A 19,659-nucleotide genomic window follows, 5' to 3' on the forward strand; every position below is an offset into this window, starting at 1 on the left:
CTTTAGGATTTTCTATGTATAATATCATGTCATCTGCAAACAGTGACAGTCTTACTCCTTCTTTTCCAATTTGGATTCCCTTTATTTCTTTTTCTTCTGTGATTGTGGGTGCTGGGACTTCCAAAACTATGTTGAATAAGAGTGGTGAGAGTGGACATCCTTGTCTTGTTCCTGATTTTAGAGGACATGCTTTCAGCTTTTCACCATTCAGTAAGATGTTAGCTGTAGGTTTGTCATATATGGCCTTTATTATGTTGAGGTATGTTCCCTCTATGCCCACTTTCTGGAGAGTTTTCATCATACATGGGTGTTGAAATTTGTCAAGAGCTTTTTCTGAATCTGTTGAGATGATCATATGGTTTTTATTCTTCAATTTGTTGATGTGGTGAATCACACTGATTGATTTGTGGATATTGAAAAAATCCTCGCATCCCTGGGATAAACCCCACTTGGTCGTGGTGTATGATCCTTTTAATGTGTTGTTGGATTCTGTTTGCAAGTATTTTGTTGAGGATTTTTGCATCTATGTTCCTCAGTCATATTGGTCTGTAATTTTCTTGTTATATCTTTGTCTGGTTTTGGTATCAGGGTGATGGTGGCCTCATAGAATGTGTTTGGGCATATTCCTTCCTCTGCAGTTTTTTGGAATAGTTTCAGAAGTATGTGTTAATTCTCCTCTAAATGTTTGATAGAATTTGACTGTGAAGCCGTCTGTTCCTGGGCTTTTGTTTGTTGGAAGTTTGCAAATAACAGTTTCAATTTCGATATTTTTTTAAAATTATTTATTTATTTATTTATTCATTTTTGGCTGTGTTGGGTCTTCACTTCTGTATGAGGGCTTTCTCTAGTTACAGCAAGTGGGGGCCACTCTTCATTGCAGTGCGCGGGCCTCTCTTGCTGCGGAGCACAGGCTCCAGACATGCAGGCTCAGTAGTTGTGGCTCATGGCCCCAGTTGCTCCACGGCATGTGGGATCTTCCCAGACCAGGGCTCGAACCCATGTCCCCTGCATTGGCAGGCAGATTCTCAACCACTGTGCCACCAGGGAAGCCCCCCAATTTCAATACTTTTGTGATTGGCCTGTTCATATTTTATATTTCTTCAGTCTTAGGAGATTGTACCTTTCTAAGAATTTGTCCATTTCTTCTAAGTTGTCCTTTTTATTGGCATATAGTTGCTTGTAGTAGTCTCTTATGATCCTTTGTATTTCTGTGGTGTCCATTATAACTTTCTCCTTTTTCATTTCTAATTTTATTGATTTGAGCCCTCTCCCTCTTGATGAGTCTGGCTAAAGGTTTATCAATTTTGTTTATCTTTTCAAAGAACCAGCTTTTAGTTTCATTGATCTTTTCTATTGTTTTCTTTGTCTCTATTTCATTTATTTCTGCTCTGATTTCTGTGATTTCTTTTTTTTTTTTTTTTTTTTTTTTTTTTTTTGCAGTACGCAGGCCTCTCACTGTTGTGGCCTCTCCCGTTGTGGAGCACAGGCTCCGGACACACAGGCCCAGCAGCCATGGCTCACGGGCCTAGCCGCTCCGCGGCATGTGGGATCTTCCCGGACCAGGGCACGAACCCGTGTCCCCTGCATCGGCAGGTGGACTCTCAACCACTGTGCCACCAGGGAAGCCCTCTGTGATTTCTTTTCTTCCACTAACTTTGGGTTTTGTTTGTTGTTCTTTCCCTATTTGCTTTAGGTATAAGGTTAGGTTGTTTATTTGAGATTTTTTTTGTTTCCTGAGGTGAGATTGTATTGCTATAAACCTTCCTCTTAGAACTGCTTTTGCTGCGTCTCATAGGTTTTGGATCATCATCCTGTCATTTTCATTTGTCTCTAGGTATTTTTTGATTTCTCCTTTGATTTCTTCATTGATCTATTGGTTGTTTAGTACCATACTGTTTAGCCTCCACATTTTTGTGTTTTTTTTAGTTTTTTTCTTGTAGTTGATTTCTAATCTCACAGGGTTGTGGTCAGAAAAGATCCTTGATATGATTTCAGTTTTCTTAAATTTACCGAGGATCGCTTTGTGGCCCAGCATGTGATCAGTCCTGGAGAATGTTCCATGTGCACTTGACAAGAATGTGTATTCTGCTGGTTTTGGATGGAATGCTCTATAAATATCAATTAAGTCCAACAGGTCTAATGTGTCATTTAAGATCTGTGTTTCCTCTTGATTTTGTGTCTGGATGATCTGTCCATTGATGAAAGTGGGGTGTTAAAGTCCCCCACTTTTATTGTGTTATGTTGATTTCTCCTTTTAAGGCTGTTAGTATTTGCCTTATATATTAAGGTGCTCCTATGTTGGATGCATATATATTAACAATTGTTATATCTTCTTCCTGGATTGATCCCTTGATCATTATGTAGTGTCTTTCTTTGTCTCTTGTAATAGTCTTTATTTTAAAGTCTGTTTTGTCTTATATGAGTGTTGCCACTCCAGCTTTGTTTTGATTTCCATTTGCATGGAATACCTTTTTCCATCCCATCAGTTTCAGTCTGTATGTGTCCCTAGATCTGTAGTGCGTCTCTTGTGGACAGCATATATATGGGTCTTGATTTTGTATCCATTTGACCAGTCTGTTTGTTTTGGTTGGAGCATATAATAGATTTATGTTTATGGTAATTATCAATATGTGTGTTCTTACTGCCATTTCATTAATTATTTGGGATTTGTTTCTGTAGGTCTTTATTTAAGAAATAAAGGTAAAAAGTAAGATTAGTATTGCTATACATTTGACACTACCATTAAAAGAAACACATCTGATGTGTGCCTAATGTTAGAGAGGAACTATTCATGGTTTTTGTGCTTATTAATGCATTCAGGCAACTCATAATTTAGATAAAACCCAAGGTACCAAATTTGGAAAAAGCACTGCATGGTAAGATACAGCGTTTGGTAGGCTATAGTGTCAGTGGTGCTTTTTATTTTTTATTTTTTATTTTTTTTAATTTTTAAACTTTTTTGGCCACGCATGTGGCATGTGGGATCTTTAGTTCCCTGACCAGGGATCGAACCCGTGTCCCCTGCATTGGAAGTGTGGAGTCTTAACCACTGGACTGCCAGGGAAGTCCCGTGAGATGCTTTTTAAATTGTTATTTTTAATTAGCTTTTTTGTGTCTGGAATGTTTTACTTTTCCCCTTTTTTCTTTATTGAGGAATAACTGACCAATATAATTGTATATATTTAAAATGTATAATGTGATGATTTGATAGACATTGTTGAATGAGGTGATGGATGCATTAATTATCTAGCTTTGCTTTTGATCTACAAAAGATATACCTGACATTAGTATATCTTATTGTAAGTGAAAACAAATGAAACATTGAGACATGCTTAAAAGTTAAAATTCTTTGTAAAACAGTGAAACAAGATTTAAAAAAAATAAATTGCAATAAAAGTTATATACATATTCAGTAACAACATAAAATCTGCTAAGCTGTAAGTATTTTAGATCAATCACATGGAAGATAATTGGTAGCAGTGGAAATCAGAGAATTGATAGACAAATCAAATAAAAATTAAAGGAATCATGATTATAATATGGGTGACTTCCAATACAGTATTTAAGTTAGAGACTTGAGATATCACATAGAAAATGTTTCTACAGTTTTAAATAGGTCACTCAAATATTTAGGTGAAACTGGGACTTATTCTTTTCCAAAAATGTAAACAAATACAACTCTAATTGTACTTTATTGTTTCTGAGATAAATTTCTCTCTCTCTGTTCTTCATATTATCCTTAGGCCTTAACCTCCCGATCCCTCATTTATCTTCAGTCTTCACTAAGCATTTGTTAAACTCTGTACTGTGATCTTGATTTTTTTAATATTTTATTTATTTTTATTTTCTTTTTAGTTACATTGAGAAGTAATTGATGTACATCACTATATAAGTTTAAGGTATGCAGCATGATGGTTTGATTTACATATATTGTAAAATGATTATCACAATAGGTTTAGTTAACACTCATCATCTTGTATAGATACAATAAAAAGAAAAAAAAAGTCTCCTTTTGATGCGAACTCTTGGGATCTACTCTCTTAACAACTATCCTGTATATCATACAGCAGTATTAACTATAGTCATCATGTTCTGCATTACATCCTTAGTACTTCTTTATCTTATAACTGGAAGTTTGTACTTTTTGACTACCTTCCCCCAATTCCCCCTCCTCCAACCCCCCACTTCTGATAACCACAAATCTCATCTCTTTTCCTATGAGAAACAGTAGAATGGTGGGTGGTGGTTTCCAGGGGCTGAGGGTTGGGGGAACTTGGGAAATGTTGATCAAATGGTACAAACCTGAAACTAGAATATGAATAAGTTCTAAGTATCTAATGTACAGCATGGTGACTATAGTTAATAATAGTGTATAATTGAAATTTGCTAAAAGAGTAGATCCTAAGTGTTCTAATCACACACACAAAAATGGGAAATGTGAGGTAATGTATGTGTTAATTTACGTGATTCTAGTAAATATTTCACAAGGTCTATGTATGTCAAATCTTGTTATACACTTTAAATATATACCTTTTTTGTTAATTATGCCTTGGTAAAGCTGGTAAAAATTATTCTGTAGTGCAGATCATTTATTCTGGGGATTTTGTTGGGTTGGCTGGTTGGTTATGTCATAATTTTTATTTCTCTTTTTCCCCTCTTTTTCAAATTATGCTCCTGAATTTCCAATTTTTTTAATTTTTGCATATATATTTCATTTCACCTTATCCACAGGTAAGGTAGTGGGAAGTTCCATGAATACCATCTATTTGCTCTAGTTTAATGTGTATGAATGATCTTTGATTCTTTCCCAATATATCTGAGACCTGCTTATCTCAGAGTTTCTATATGAGAGCTATATACTAAGTATAATGTTCACATATTTTTTTCTAATCCAGTTACCTTTCAGATACGGTGGTGGCCAGAGAAAGAGGGACAGAAGCTTCCAGGAATTGGTATAGGTCTTGAGTGTATCATAATTTTCTAGATGACCTTAGCAAGTAGTGGTGGTGTTGGGAGTTGTGAGGAGGTTAATATTTCAATGCATAAAATTTCTGAAGAAATATAATATATGGGGGTATATTATTTTTGTTACAGGTCCAAGGAAGGTAGACTTGATGTTCTAGGACTTTTATAGACATTATTTTTTTCCTTAACTTTCTTTAACTCTAAAGAGAGTAAGTTAGTTTGTAAAATGTCTTAGTCTTCTTTTAATTAGCTCAGCCGATCGTTAGCTCTAAGAATTGTGTGAGGGTATTCCTCACATGCTGTAAATTGTTCCTTCAAATCCAGGTGGAGCCTTGGTAACTTGGCTTTAGATAGAGACAGTTACCCTAAGTTCTCATGCCCCATGCTTCATCGGCTTCTTTCCTGAAATTATATTAACTCTCTTCTCAACCAGTGGAGGTAAACATAGGTGAAATCTGTCAGGAAAATTCTCTGAAATTTGAAAATGGGGAAAAGATATTACTGGGCTTGCCCTTCTGTCGTCTGGGCTATTTTATAGTTTTGTAGAGCAGAGGTTAACTGGTAGAGATGAAAGTCATTTCCGTCTGTTGGAATAGATAATCCCTAATGGTTTATGGCCATGTTAGACATTAACAAGCTTCGTATCTTACCCAAGAATCTAATTCTATCATTTCTTTGGTAAACTGCCTATCTATCTAACTTTTCAAATGATCTTTGGGCTATTTGCCTTAGATTAATGATTTTATCTTTTTGAAAATTATACCTGAACCATGTTGGAGGTTTCACTGAGATGCCCCAGTGGACTGACCTGCTGGAGACAAGTAAACTAAACCATGTGGGCTGGTTAGTTCCAGGCCTGTCTTCTCCTGACTCCTGGATTGGATTCCAAATAACAATAGTACTTCCACTTTGCTGACTCTTGATTTTTCTAAGTTGCTTTTTTTTCCTTTCTGTTGATTTTGTGTTTTTATATTTGTTTCTGTTTTGCACTCAACTGATAAGTTATTTTCTCTTGGTGACAGCAGCGATTGGAAATTTGGTCTTATGGTCTGATCATTTGGTGATATAGGTTAGATCAATGATAGAGATGTATTCTCCGATGTGAGAGAGATAATGGAGAATATAGTTTGTTAATCTTTTTGGGTTTTTGTTTGTCTGTTTGTGAGCTTATGTCAATTAAGAATTTTGTACCAATTAGAAGGAAAAACATCTCTCTGAGATTTTAACTGGGGAGTTTTGGTGTTTAATGTTCCCCTGTGGCTGAAGTTACGGAACAGAAGCTATAGGTACTCTCTGTGTCTATGCACCTGTACTTGATAAAAGGACTTTATCTTTCATGAAGTCAGTGTGAAATGTTTTCCTACTTCAATAGAGAATTAATAAGTTCTATTATTATGTCCCTTAAACTTAAAGGAATTCTATTCTGATTTGTTTATAAAGGTAAAAGAGCCCTTATATAAATCTAATATTCTTCCTTAAAATCATAGGAAGAAGAAAACACCTGACCTAATAACTCTAAATGTGCAATGCACACCAGAAAAATACAGAAATTGCTGGCTTAAAAACATTTTTAATCTAAGTTTACATAATTAAGATGAATCTTTAGACAAATTAGACTGGGTTAGTAGTTTTGGCTAAAATAATAAATAGTAACTCTCTTGTCTTTTCCTTGAATCTATCAGTATGCTTTATAATCCAAGCATTTTGTTTTTGTTTTTGTTTGGGTTTGCTTTCTCTTGAAGTGACAAGTTGATCTGAACTTCTAGGCTTCTTATTATTGGTTTACTGATCAAATAAGTTAATATTACTCCTGGAAAACATTTACAATTATGAAAGAGATTAGTTTGTGTGTGGCTAAATTGAATCATTATTCTGACACTTTTTTATATCAACAGTGATTATGTGTTGTAGTGTTTCAGTTTAAATATAATTTACAAATTTGGATTAACATTAAATTGAGTTAATTAATAGATAATGATTAGATGCCTAGATAATTTCTAAGTAAAAGTGAATACTCAAACATTGATTACTAAACATAATTTTAAGTTTATATTCTGTTACTTATTATTTTTATATGCCTTACAGTAGCTATATCTTTCGGTAATGTTAATGAACATGTTCATTTAAGGTACTTTATGAAGGTGTAAAAGTGCTATGTGTGGCTGCAGGGAATGAGTTTTCTTAGTCTGCTAAAGTAGTTGATAGAGAGTTCTCAAATAATAGACCTCTCAGTATTTTTCTGTGAAATAGAAGTTCATTTTCTTTATTAAAAGTTACGATTATTATGGTTGGTTGAGACTATATTAGGAGGAAGAGTACCAAGATAAATATACTTAGTATGTATGGTAATAGGACGTGGTTTTGTTTATCAAGAGAAAAAGAGGGTCATTTTGTTTTAAAGGTTCCAGTTGTTCCAGAATGTCTTTAGTGAGTGACAAAATCTTAACAGATATAGAAAATTGTAGAAGGTTTAAAGAAAGGTAGTTTTTACTCAACTTAGTTTATAATAATTCAGCATGAAAAGGAACAATGAAATGTATTAAAATTTTGCCAAAGTTGGCTCATTTTAGATGAGGTTATTTATACAAAAAAAGAACATTGAAACTTCTACTGCCCAAAATGTAAATGCAAGAGTATACTGTGACTTTTACCTTTGTTAAAATGATTAAGGTGTGTTAGAGATCTTAACAGGAAGTGATAAACGTTATTATTTACCTTCTGTAGGTAATCCCTGTCTCACCAAAATAGTTTCTGTTTTGCTTTATTATTTAATTAACAACGAAAGCAGCACAGATTCTTCAATTGTCAAAAAGATAAAGTTCCTTACAACTGTGTTACCTTCTTAAATAATTATTTTAAAATATTTTACTCACTTTGATTAAATAGGTAACCAGGTATTGTTTCTCAGGCATCCATCATCCTATCTTAAACAATTGATCAGATCTTGACAATTCCTTTGATTTTACTTGCCCAAGATAGGATCTAAGTTGAGAAAAAATAAATAAAACTTCAACTCTGGGGGCTTCCCTGGTGGCACAGTGGTTGAGAGTCCGCCTGCCGATGCAGGGGACACGGGTTCGTGCCCCGGTCCGGGAAGATCCCACATGCCGCGGAGCGGCTGGGCCCGTGAGCCATGGCCGCTGAGCCTGCGCGTCCGGAGCCTGTGCTCCGCAACGGAGAGGCCACAACAGTGAGAGGCCCGCGTACCGCAAAAAAAGTAAAAATAAAAAAATAACTTCAAGTCTAACATTCATATTTAAAGAGATCTTACAGATTCTCCAGGAGGCCCTTGGAAAATCACAAGAATTTATTATTTACCTTATAAAAGAAAAGATGCTATAAATAGGTTTGTTTTATAACTCCATCTTAATTAACATTATTGTAAGAATTATGTGAACAAAACTGTCAAATCAGAAGAGATACTTGGTTTTCCTAAGGTTAAATTTTTATAGTTAAAATATTATCAATGTAAATATTATAGAGATTTTACATTTTATGGGAAGGCTTAGAGATTTGCCAGTGCCTATGCTGCCATAATGCATTCTTATGCTTAGAGGAACTATTGATTAAATCTTTATGAAATAGTTATTTACTGTACCCCAATAGAAAACTATGATATTATTAGCATTGTGTTAAATTAACCACAGCCTCTCAGTCTCATCAAATGCTTTTCTGCTCCTAGGTGTTTGTCTCAAGTCTCTGGTATAATCTAGAAGCTAAAATTTGTGTCTTCAACAAAGAAGGACAGTCTTAGAGCCTCTTGGAAAGGATTCTAACAGGTACTCTGAACTATTGATACATCAAAGAATAGACTTTTGGCTACAAGCTGCCCAGTTGGCATTGCTTAACAACTTTGAGTTTATGCTATGGAGTAAGTCAGGATTTCTAGGACCCTTTTTAGTCCAGAAGCAAACAGACTTTGTGAAAGCAGATTGCTGACTTGAGTCCCGATGAAACAAAATTCATCATTTAAGACTGAGGAAAACAATCTTATTATAGTTATTTGTTTGGAATATTATTGGAATTATTTTTTTAATGTTTCAATTTTAATGTTATGGAAGGAAGTCTCATGCATTTTTTTCTTAAGCTATTCCTAACACTTAATCTAGTAGACTGTGCTTCTGTAAAGCAAAATGAAACGTTTTAATGTTATTTGATTCTCACTGGCCTCTCACAGTTCAGAAACAAATAGTACTTTTTACTTGAGTGCCCTTACCTTTCATAGCAATGTTATTTATTTATTTGTACAGGTTCAATAAGAATTTGTCCTCCTTTATTCCCAGATATATAATTGAACAAATTACTTGTGCAATCATGGCCATACTTAGAACATCATATTTGCAAGTGACTCTCATCAAATCAGGCATAATAAGCCCACTCTTAAAGAACAAGTATTGACTTCATATGTTGACCAAATGACTACAAAGCCCTCCTAAGAAAACTGACTTGGTATCTGGTTTATAAGGTCCCAGTCTCACAGGTAGTAAGAAAGGTCACTTTCTGACAGGCTAGGGACCTTAGAAAAGTTTGGGGACCATGCCATTTTCTGGAAAATTCTATCTTTATCCCTCCATGACTAGTTTTTAAAGATAATTGCATTATTTTGTAAATACAAACCATAGTTTCTTGGAGCTGCATTGACAGGATTTCCATCAGTATTCATTTTTCATGTTATAGTAGTCTTCCATTAAATTATGAAAGGATATGTCATTTAATAAAATGATTCAGTCTTCCTCAAATTATTTCATCAATTTGGTAGATTTGAGAAATGATGGTCAATATTTTATTGACTACTTTGATTTTCTCATATTTTTTTGAAACAATGAGGGATGGCATTTATCATTTTATAATTTTTAAAACTGCACTATTTAGGAAACTTTTTTAAAAAGTAGGTTCACTGTATAAATGTTTGTCTTTATATATAAATCAAAGTATCAATTGAAATTAAGAAGGTAGAGTCTGGAGGAAAGTCTTTCAGCATTGAACTTATAGGGAATTTGGAAATTGGGACAGATAAGAAAATATACTGAGACCAAAAACTTTGCTTACCTAAATTATTTGTGTTTCACTAATTCAGTAGTAGAATTCATCAAGTCATTGCAGAATAAAGAATCATTATAATCAGAAAATTAGGATTTTTCAAAATCTACAGGTATTTGTTTATAAATGATATGTGCATTAATAGTTCTAAGTTTCATTTTATGCTAAGACAAATGTATTTCCATGTATTCTTCTTTAAATAACTCTCGTTATCAGTAGGAAAACATGTTTTGGATTTTTAAAAACTTTATTACCATACAGATTTTTTAAATGTTCCCATTCCTAGAATCATAGAATGTTTAAAGTATAAGCAACATATTCTTTAACATATACATTTTCAAACTAGTGAATTCTACTTTCTTATGTGAAATGTTTCTGTCAATTCCTTTAATCTTGATTCAAATACATTTTCCTACCAAATTTTTTCATTAATTGTATTATATTACCTGCCTTCTGATTAAAGAGCCTTAAAGTCCAAAGAGAATCTTTTTGTTTCACATACCAGTGACTTAAATACCTTGCTGCTAAGGGATTTTTATCATTCATGCCAAAATTTCTCTCAATTACCACATTTACAAGCAAAATGAATTTTCCTATTGTTTTGTCTTTATGAATTAAATCACATTTGTTTCATAAAATTGCAGTTTTACAACCCAGAGTTTTATAAGTTTCTAGATACTTATAGAAATCAAAAATTCCCTTTTCCTAAAAGCTAATGTAATTTGTGTATGTAACATTTCTGGGTTTGATCATAAAATGTAACATATCTTCCACTCAAGTAATATAAGTCCCATATTTCTTGAGATTTCAGCCGAAATATAGTTCAGTGTTTTGTACCTATATAAAATTGTTGGTTGCAGCATCACCATGACTAAGCACCAATATAAATATAGCTTTCAGTAAAAGCTGCAGGCAGAGAAACATTTCTCGGCATATTGTGACATTTTGGAAACAGAATTTGAGATGTGATTACAAGTACCAGTATAGTTATGGAAGCAATGGCTGGGGTGTTTAATGGTAGGTCTGTATCCTTCATATACTTTCAAAGCAAAAGCTAGTATAGTGTAGTGGGCGAGTTTATGGTCTATGGATTTATTATGTCTGCATTCAGGTCCCACCTAGGGGGTCACACCAAAAATCTTTGCTACCACTACTGGCGTAGACTAGTGGTACGATGCCAGGGGACTGATATTCTTTATAGCGCATAAAAGAATTTTGGATATTAAACTATGACATGCCAAGCATCTGAAACAGTGTCAGGCTTGTAGTTTGTACAAGTGTATTAGTTCTCGATGTTATCATATACTTTTTACCAAAGGAATATTGTTTATTAGAAACATATTAAATCAGAAATCACTTTTATCAATGATGTGTGTGTATACTACTATGATGTTATATACACATATTTTTACCTTTGCCTAACATTCATTTAGAAAGACTTATTTATGCTCTGCCTGTTGACTGATGCCACTCTGTCTGACATTAAAAAGTCATCCCATGGCCTTTTATAATACCCCTTCCTCTAAATAACATCCGAAGAGTGGTTTATTATCAAAACTGCCCTGTTGAGGTGATAATGTAGATATGTATAATAGATAGTCTAGTGTAAAAACATTTCTCATCATTTTTTTCCCTAGGATGGAGTGCTAGAAATGAAATAAGTGAGACTTATAGGATTCTTTTCTTTTCCCACCCACCACCCCTGATGTTGGCAACCACCAGTCTGTATCTATGAGGTTGGGGTTTTTTTCCCCTAAATTCTACACATAAACATCATATGGTATTTGTCTATTTCTGCCTGACTTACTTCACTTAGCCATAATCCCCTCACTGACCATCCATTTGGTCACAAATGGCAAGTTTCATTCTCTTTTTTATGGCTGAACAATATTCCACTGTGTGTGTGTGTGTGTGTATGTAATATAATTACTTTATCCATCAATGGTAGCTCAGATTGTTTCCACATCTTGACTATTATAAATAATGATACAGTGAACATGGGGCTACAGATATCTATTCGAGTTAGTGTTTTTGTTTTCTTTGGATAAATACCCAGAAGTGGAACTTCTGGATCATATGGTAGTTCTATTTTTAATTCTGTGAGGAACTTCCATACTGTTTTCCACAGCGGCTTCACCAATGTGTGCCAAAACTGAAGCCTGACCCTCAGGCAACAGCCATGATTACTTAATAGGCCTTTCTCACAGAAAGACAGAACTCTTGGGTCTCTTTCCTCTTGTTGTGGCCTGGGGATGGTAGCTGTTTAAGAACCTTTTCTCCATTGGTTGCAGTCCTACTGGACCCACAAGCGTAAGCCCCACTGGCCACCAGAGCCAGGCAATGTAGAGGTGTCCCCTGGCAGCAACCGCAAAAATTGGGGCACCAGACAGGGGTATGAACTCCTTTCTCTGTGATACTGATTATTACAATCCCATGAGACCAGGAATGCAAGCTCCCTGACCTCCAGGATCAGATGGTCTAGAGGTGTCCCCTGGGTGGCAGCCACAAAAATCATTACACCAGATATGTAAAAGCTCCCTACCAGGAGATACAGCAAAGGGAGAGTGCAAAGATGGCACCTGCCAATCTCTGTCCTGGAGAGTGTTCCAGCAGGCTCCTAGATGTGTCTGTTTAATTAGATGTGTGCCCCTGAGGCCGACACTTTAATATGAGCACATGAGCCTTCTTCATTTTAGGTCTGGGCACGATCAGCTGCTTCTGAGCTGGGCCCTGGGGTCAGTGAGTCTGAGCATGCGAACCCTGTAAGAGCAGCTTCTGAGATCACTAGAGTCTTATATGTCTTGGGACATAAGTCCCATTGGTTTTAAAACTCTGGGGCTTGTCTCTCAGGTGCAGATCTTAAAAGTTGAGGTGCCCCATGTGAGGTTCAAACCTTTCCCTCCTCGGGGAGAAGCTCTGGGTTTTGAGTTCCCTCCTGGTTGTGGGTCACCATGCCAGGGCGTGGGGTTTATGGTGAGATTGGGTTCCAGCCTCTCCTACCGACTTTGATTTGTTGTTCATCTTCATCTACCTGGTGTATTGGCATCACTCAGCCAGCCTTTAGGTTTTTTAAGGAGGAAGTTGTTTTATAGGTAGCTGTACACCCAGTTTGTCCAGGGATGGAGGTGAGTTCAGGATCTTCCTAGTCACCATCTTGAGCTGGAACCTCATTCTTTATCTGCAAGATAAAAGAATTTACTACACATTCATATTCAAATGCTATTAATGAAACTACATCAATATTAAGTAATTATTTCTAGTGGTAACACGTGGAGTAAGCTAAGTGTTACAGAAACACTATAATAATCCCCTTTAGTATCAACAGTTGTATTTTGAAATAACAGGTTTTGAGTAAAACAGAATCTAAATGAACCTATTTCTAAAGGATTTGAGCCTAAAGGATTTGAATTAGGATGTTGTAAAATAGGTTATTTTTAGAAAGAAAGAAGACATAAAATAATGAAAGAAAGGAAACCAGAAGGGGTACAAGAATGAAAGAAAAAAGGAAGGGATAGAGAGAGAAAAAAAACTATTTTATAGAAAGAAATACAATTGACGCTTGAACAACATGGGTTTGAACTGCATGGGTCCACCTATGTGTGGATTTTGGGAGTTTTTTTTGATATACAGTCGGCTCTCCATATCCATGGTTGCACAACCATGTATTCAACTAGCCGCAGATCACAAACTTAATATACAGTCTGTGGTTGGTCTAATTTGTGGATGTGGAACTCACAGATGGAGGGTCGACTATGGGACTTGAGCATATGTGGGTTTTGGTATCCACAGTGGGTCCTGAAACCAATCCCCTGCAGATACCAGACAACTGTAGTTGTATTATGGATGACCTGTTCTGGCTTCACTGCACAAAGAGTACTGTAAAATTCTAAGTGCCATATTTGCCAAGTGACACTGAAAACCTGGATTACATTCAAAGGTGAGTGACCTGTATATCATACTCTTGAATTTCTGCCCTAAGTTGCCTGAGAACTATACCTAGATTTAAATCTAGCAGTGTAGCTTAGTAGCTATATTCTTGTGGATGGTGAAAACTAAAAGAATGAAATAATCTCCACACCTAAAATTTGTTGCTGAATTTCAAAAAAGGGTAAATTATCCAATTTTACTCACAGTGTGTGGCTTTGTAGTTCATATAAGTTATATACCTCTCTGTGATTAATTACATGAACAGTACCAGTTCAGTGCTCCCCAAGATGTAATCAGCATATGACAAAGTGCTCTCACTTTAAACTCCGGAGTAAGCAAGCTCAAACCTTCTTATTTACTGTATTATATCTCTGGGCCTTTACTCTGATCATCTATACAGTGACACTCTAAGAAGGGGGTGTGGTTTGCAGCATTTTCTATATGTATATGACATAGGGACACTTGTTCTCTGGAGAATTTCTTGAGGCTGATATGGAGAATCATTTCTCTAGTCCAGTCTTAGTGGAATTTTTAATTTGTTCACACTTTTCAATAGCTCAATAACCCTTGATTGTTTTATTTACACACTTATATTTTGCCAAAATATTCCATTCCAGTCTGATACCATCTCATCATAAGGTATTTTGAATTCCCTGAAGTTGGAACTGCCAAATCCAATTGAATTTTTTAGAATTTAAAACCTGATTTTACCTTGACTTTAAAGTATAGCCTCATACCTCGTTTCTCCTACCACAGCCACTCTGCTCTGGGTAAAAGGTAGAATGTGGCCAAGTTTGGCCAGAGATGGGGTCAGGGAATTTCAGTCAGGGTCAGCAGTTTATGGAGCAGTAAGTACAATCCCATGTGGCCACAGGGTTTCAAGTTATGGCCCAAACTCCCTTAATAAATCATGCCTGTGCCACTATATGCAAGTGAGAATAAGAATACTTCTTAGACCAGAGTATATATAAATGTGGGATGGAAGATATACCTACTGGCCCCCACTTTTCTCCAACTTCACCTCCAAAAATAAGCAGAGACAATACTTAACAGAATATCACTTCCCTTGATTGCACCTAAGATGGAAGAGAGGGCCTTGAGCCAGGGAGTTCTCTTCTACAGTGAGAGGGTCTCAGCAGGTAGCTGATAAACTCACATACCTGAAAGCTTTTATCATCTCGTTAGTTTCCAGTTGTCTTCTAGTGCTCTCACATCATTTAGCTAAAGCCTCAGCTGGCCTTTGTCAGCTCTCATCAGGAAATGTACATCCCAGTGATATCAAATCAATTTTATATCACAGTACAAGTCAAATTGTAAGTTTGCTTGGCCAGCATCTATGAACTACTTTATAATAACTGAAATTCAGCATTTCCAAAATCTGTGTTTTGAAAATGCTGCCAGATGAAGGCCCATAATGGACTTAGGAAGACCAATTAATTAGGATACTGTTTCATCTGCCAGGATTGTTTAGCAGTATCCAAGTTAACAGCCATGTGTTGCTTCCAGGTGTATTGCTCAATTTCCAAACTTTCTTGTTGGTATTTTTAGAAGAGTTCAAAGCATCTGTCCTCAACCTTGGCTTCACATTAGAATCATCTAGGGAGCTTTTAAATATATCCATCCTTAGACTTCACCTCCAGAAGTACTGATTTAATTGATCTAGGGTGAATCCCCGGCATTGGTATTGTTTAAAAACCTCCCCAGGTGAGTATAATTTGAAGCCAGCATAGAATACCACTGTTTTAAAATAACAGCAGTTGCTTTTTCTAAGCTTCATAATAAGCTTCTGCTAGGTCAATTAAAAAAGTGTTCCATCGAGAAAAAAATTAATAATTAAATGCTTTAGTCTTTTTTCTTAACCAATATGTTTCTGTACTGCCTCTAGAAAGTCCATATTTGAATACTCTGTCTTTAGCCTGGACTTTTATCCTTGAAATAAAAGATTCTTTGTTCACCTCAGAAGTGACATATCCATTAAACAACTGCTGATTATTGAGCACCTACTATGAGCAGGTTAAATTCTATGAGAAAAATTCAGATATTTAAAACATATTATTAACCTCAAGACATATCATTTCTGAAGAAGACATACTTATCTGAAATAATGACCACCCATAATACAAAAATTAAGTGATGCTTGTCAAGTTAGAAATAGATGCCAGTATTTACCAACCTAGCCAACACACTGCTAGAATTCTTTCCCTCAGGCCTTGAGGGTGAAACAACCCTCATGGGGATTAGGTGAGAGAACCTAAACTACTATGATGAAGTGGGAAGGGATGTGAGGTGGCAAAAATTGGCCTTATTATTCAAAGACCACTGATTAAGGTTACAGACATAAGTGCCAGCGGTACATTGCAAAACTAGCCCCAATTATTTCCTCTTCCTGTATCTACACATTGTCATGCTGTTCTCCATTAATGCTGCATTTGGCCATGTGACTTGCCAGCTGTTGGTGTGCCGCCACTGAGTCTTCCGTATTTCTGCTTTCCTCTTAGGCCTCTGTTGTCACCATGGGAACATGCCCTGGCCAGCCTGTTGCAGGATGAGAAATGTGGATGAGAGTAGTCGCCCCAGTGAAGAGTCAGCTGATTCCGGACGTGACTAAACACAGGTAAGTTCAACACAGCCGTCTAGCCAGCCCACAGTTGACCTTGCACCTGTGAGCATTACACTCAAAAAGATGAATAATAATCCAACAAGTAGATTGGAGGAATGGTATGAATAAAAGCATGTATCTTTTATTTATCTCTGAGTTTTAAAATATGAAAATTTTCCTGAATAAAATCACCTTTCTAGTTGCTATCTACAATGATAATTATTGCACAAATAGTTTTATTTCACGAATAGTTGTAGGAATGCTTGTTATTCTATAGAAATACATCTACCTTTGTATGTTACCTCCCAGAGAATTACCTAAACTTTTTAAAAGAAAAAGCTTTGTTTTGAGACACACACTTTAAATTTTCCTCATCACCCAGGAAAGTGGGAAGGAAGATGAAGTATCTGACTCCTTCATAGTCTAGGAGTTGTACTTGGAGAAAAAAGGTAATAATACCTTCTAAACTTAATTTGCTCTTTCCTCCTCCAGGGTTTTCAAACCATGCCCAATTGCTCTTACAAACAGCTCAAAACATCCAGGTTTATTAGAGTGTTGATACTCCCAGGAATAGATCAACCCACACAGCCAGTAGATTTTTGCAGAAGTTTGAGGCAAAGTGATATTCAGTGAACCTTACGGAATTAATAAAGAGCAAAGTATCAATAAAGTATTTAAGGAGGTACACAGTAAAGACAAAGAACTACTTAATTCACCCCCAGTGTTCTTTAAAGTTTGCCATCGGACTTTCTCAGTATTCCTACTGCCTGTTGCTGATAGCAATGCATATGGGCTTCACACAGCAAATGCTTATCATACCACCTAATTGCAGAGGCACAAGATTAAGGATTAATCTTCATCCTTGGTTCCTAACATATAATCATTGTTGGCCCAGGCATGACCTTCTTTTATTATTCACTTAGTTAGATATGCATATGTTTCTATTTGTCTGTTTTTTAATTTATCTATGTTTTATAATATAATAAGAACCTGGGAAATCATCACTGTGAAAAACAGAACCTGGATGATAACTTAAATTTACGTATGTGATCTTATACAAACCATTCTCCCGCCCGCCACTCACATAATGGAACTGCCATCTGAATCCTGTGTTCATCATTTCCTTAGGTTAAATTGCATAAACTATATGTATTCCTAAAAATTGTATGCAAGGATATATAGACAGAGTTTTAGATTTTTATAGATATTTATATGTATTTTATAAAGATGCATATTTATGTTATCTTTTAGGATTTTTTAACTTAAAAATTCTGAGTTTTACATATATTGTCATATCTTGATGTAATTTATTCATTTTAACTGCTGTACAATATTTCTTTGTGGGAACATAAACAGTTCATTCAACTATTCTCTTGATGCATACTGGGTTGTTTCCAGGTTTTTGCTGCCTAAAAATGGTGTCACTATGGATGTTCCAACATACGTCTCTGAATGTAAGTATATGCGTTTCTCTTGGGAGTGGAATTGTTGAGTCATAGATAATGTCTGTGTGTACAATTTTATGAGAGAGTGCTGTATGTTTTTCAAAGTAGTTGTAGCAATTTAGACTCTTACTGCCATCTATTAGAAATACTGTCATCTATTGGGCTGGCCAAAAAGTTCATTCGGGTTTTCCGTTAAGATGGTATGGAAAAACCCAAATGAACTTTTTGGCCAACCCAATATATTCGCTCCAACATGTGGTATTGCTAGAAATTTTATTTGAATTTATACCAGTCTAAATGGAAAAAAGTTATATTTCACTTTGATGTTGATTTGCATTTCACTTATTAGAACATATTTTCAAATTTATTAGCACAGTTTTTTATCATCTGTCAAATGCCTGTTCTTTATTTTCCCTCATTTTTCTGTTTCTGGTTTCCTTAGTGATTTGTAGAAGTTTTTTACATATTGCTAATATTTATTGTTTGTCATTTGTGTGATGACAAATACATTCCCAGTTTGTAACTTGACTATTTCTTTTTGGTATCTCTTGATGGCATTTTCAAAACTAGAGAAGAGTTAAAAGAATAGTACAGTGGATACCAGTTGTTCACCATTGTTCACCTAGATTCATCAGTTTTTAACATTTTGCCACATTTTCTGTGTTAACATATATGTTTATGTGTATATTATTTTGCCAAGCCACTTGAAAGAAAGTTATTGACATCATACTTCATCCTTAACTGCTTCACCATGTATCTCTTAAGAATAAGGACATTGTCCTATATAACCACAATACCATTATTACTACTTTTAAAATAACAAATATATTTCTGTAATATTACATAATATAGTGGCAATACTCTGATATCCCCAGTTGTCCTCAAGTTGTCCTCTAGAGATTTTAAATATCCAAAGTTCACAAATTTATTTTTGTTTTTATGTCATTTTTAATATCAAACAGTTCTGCCTTTTTGATTGTCTAGTTGCTTATTTTTTGCATTTGTTTGTTTCTCATAGTATTAAATTTTTGAAGAATCTAGTCTGTTATCTGTTATAGCACCCTCCGTTCTGCCTAGTCAGTGAATTGTTGACCAGATGGCTCCACTGTAACAATAATACCTTTCTCTTTGCATTTAGTAAATAATCTGTGATAATGGTAATAGTTGTACTTCAGTACTAAATAACCCCAGTGGTTTTAGCATCAATCACTTCTTACAGTTATTATATTAGATGTTGTGAGTTGGTGATTTCTCAATTATATTATTCCTTCTAAACTTATTAGCTAGCAACTTCTGTAAAAAGAGAAAAACAGAAAACAAAACCTTCACCCCCAACCACATTTAAAAACATATATCATTATGAGCTTATCTATTTTCTTTAAATATTTAATGTGATATGATCAGTTATTCTCAATATTTTTAAGACAATTTTTTAGCATCTTTATTAAAGTGATTACAATGGTGTGTTAGTTTCTGCTTTATAACAAAGTGAATCAGTTACACATATACATATATTCCCATATCTCTTCCCTCTTGCGTCTCCCTCCCTCCCACCCTCCCTATCCCACCCCTCTAGGTGGTCACAAAGCACCGAGCTGATCTCCCTGTGCTATGCGGCTGCTTCCCACTAGCTATCTATTTTACGTTTGGTAGTGTATATATGTCCATGCCTCTCTCTCACTT

The 19,659-nt window shown here is 35.4% G+C and overlaps 1 long non-coding RNA gene across 1 annotated transcript in view; it reads left to right on the forward strand.

Annotated features, from left to right (window-relative positions):
* LOC307180824 overlaps positions 1–18,113 on the forward strand; it is a 137,953-nt gene extending 119,840 nt beyond the window's left edge. The window contains exons 3-5 of the long non-coding RNA XR_013825789.1: positions 8,648–8,744; positions 16,431–16,546; positions 17,930–18,113. This is a non-coding gene — a long non-coding RNA (uncharacterized lncRNA). The remainder of the gene's footprint in view (positions 1–8,647; positions 8,745–16,430; positions 16,547–17,929) is intronic.
* The last annotated feature ends 1,546 nt before the right edge of the window (positions 18,114–19,659 follow it).

Source organism: Stenella coeruleoalba (assembly GCF_951394435.1).
Source record: "Stenella coeruleoalba genome assembly, chromosome: X".
In the NCBI taxonomy this organism is placed as follows: Eukaryota; Metazoa; Chordata; class Mammalia; order Artiodactyla; family Delphinidae; genus Stenella; species Stenella coeruleoalba.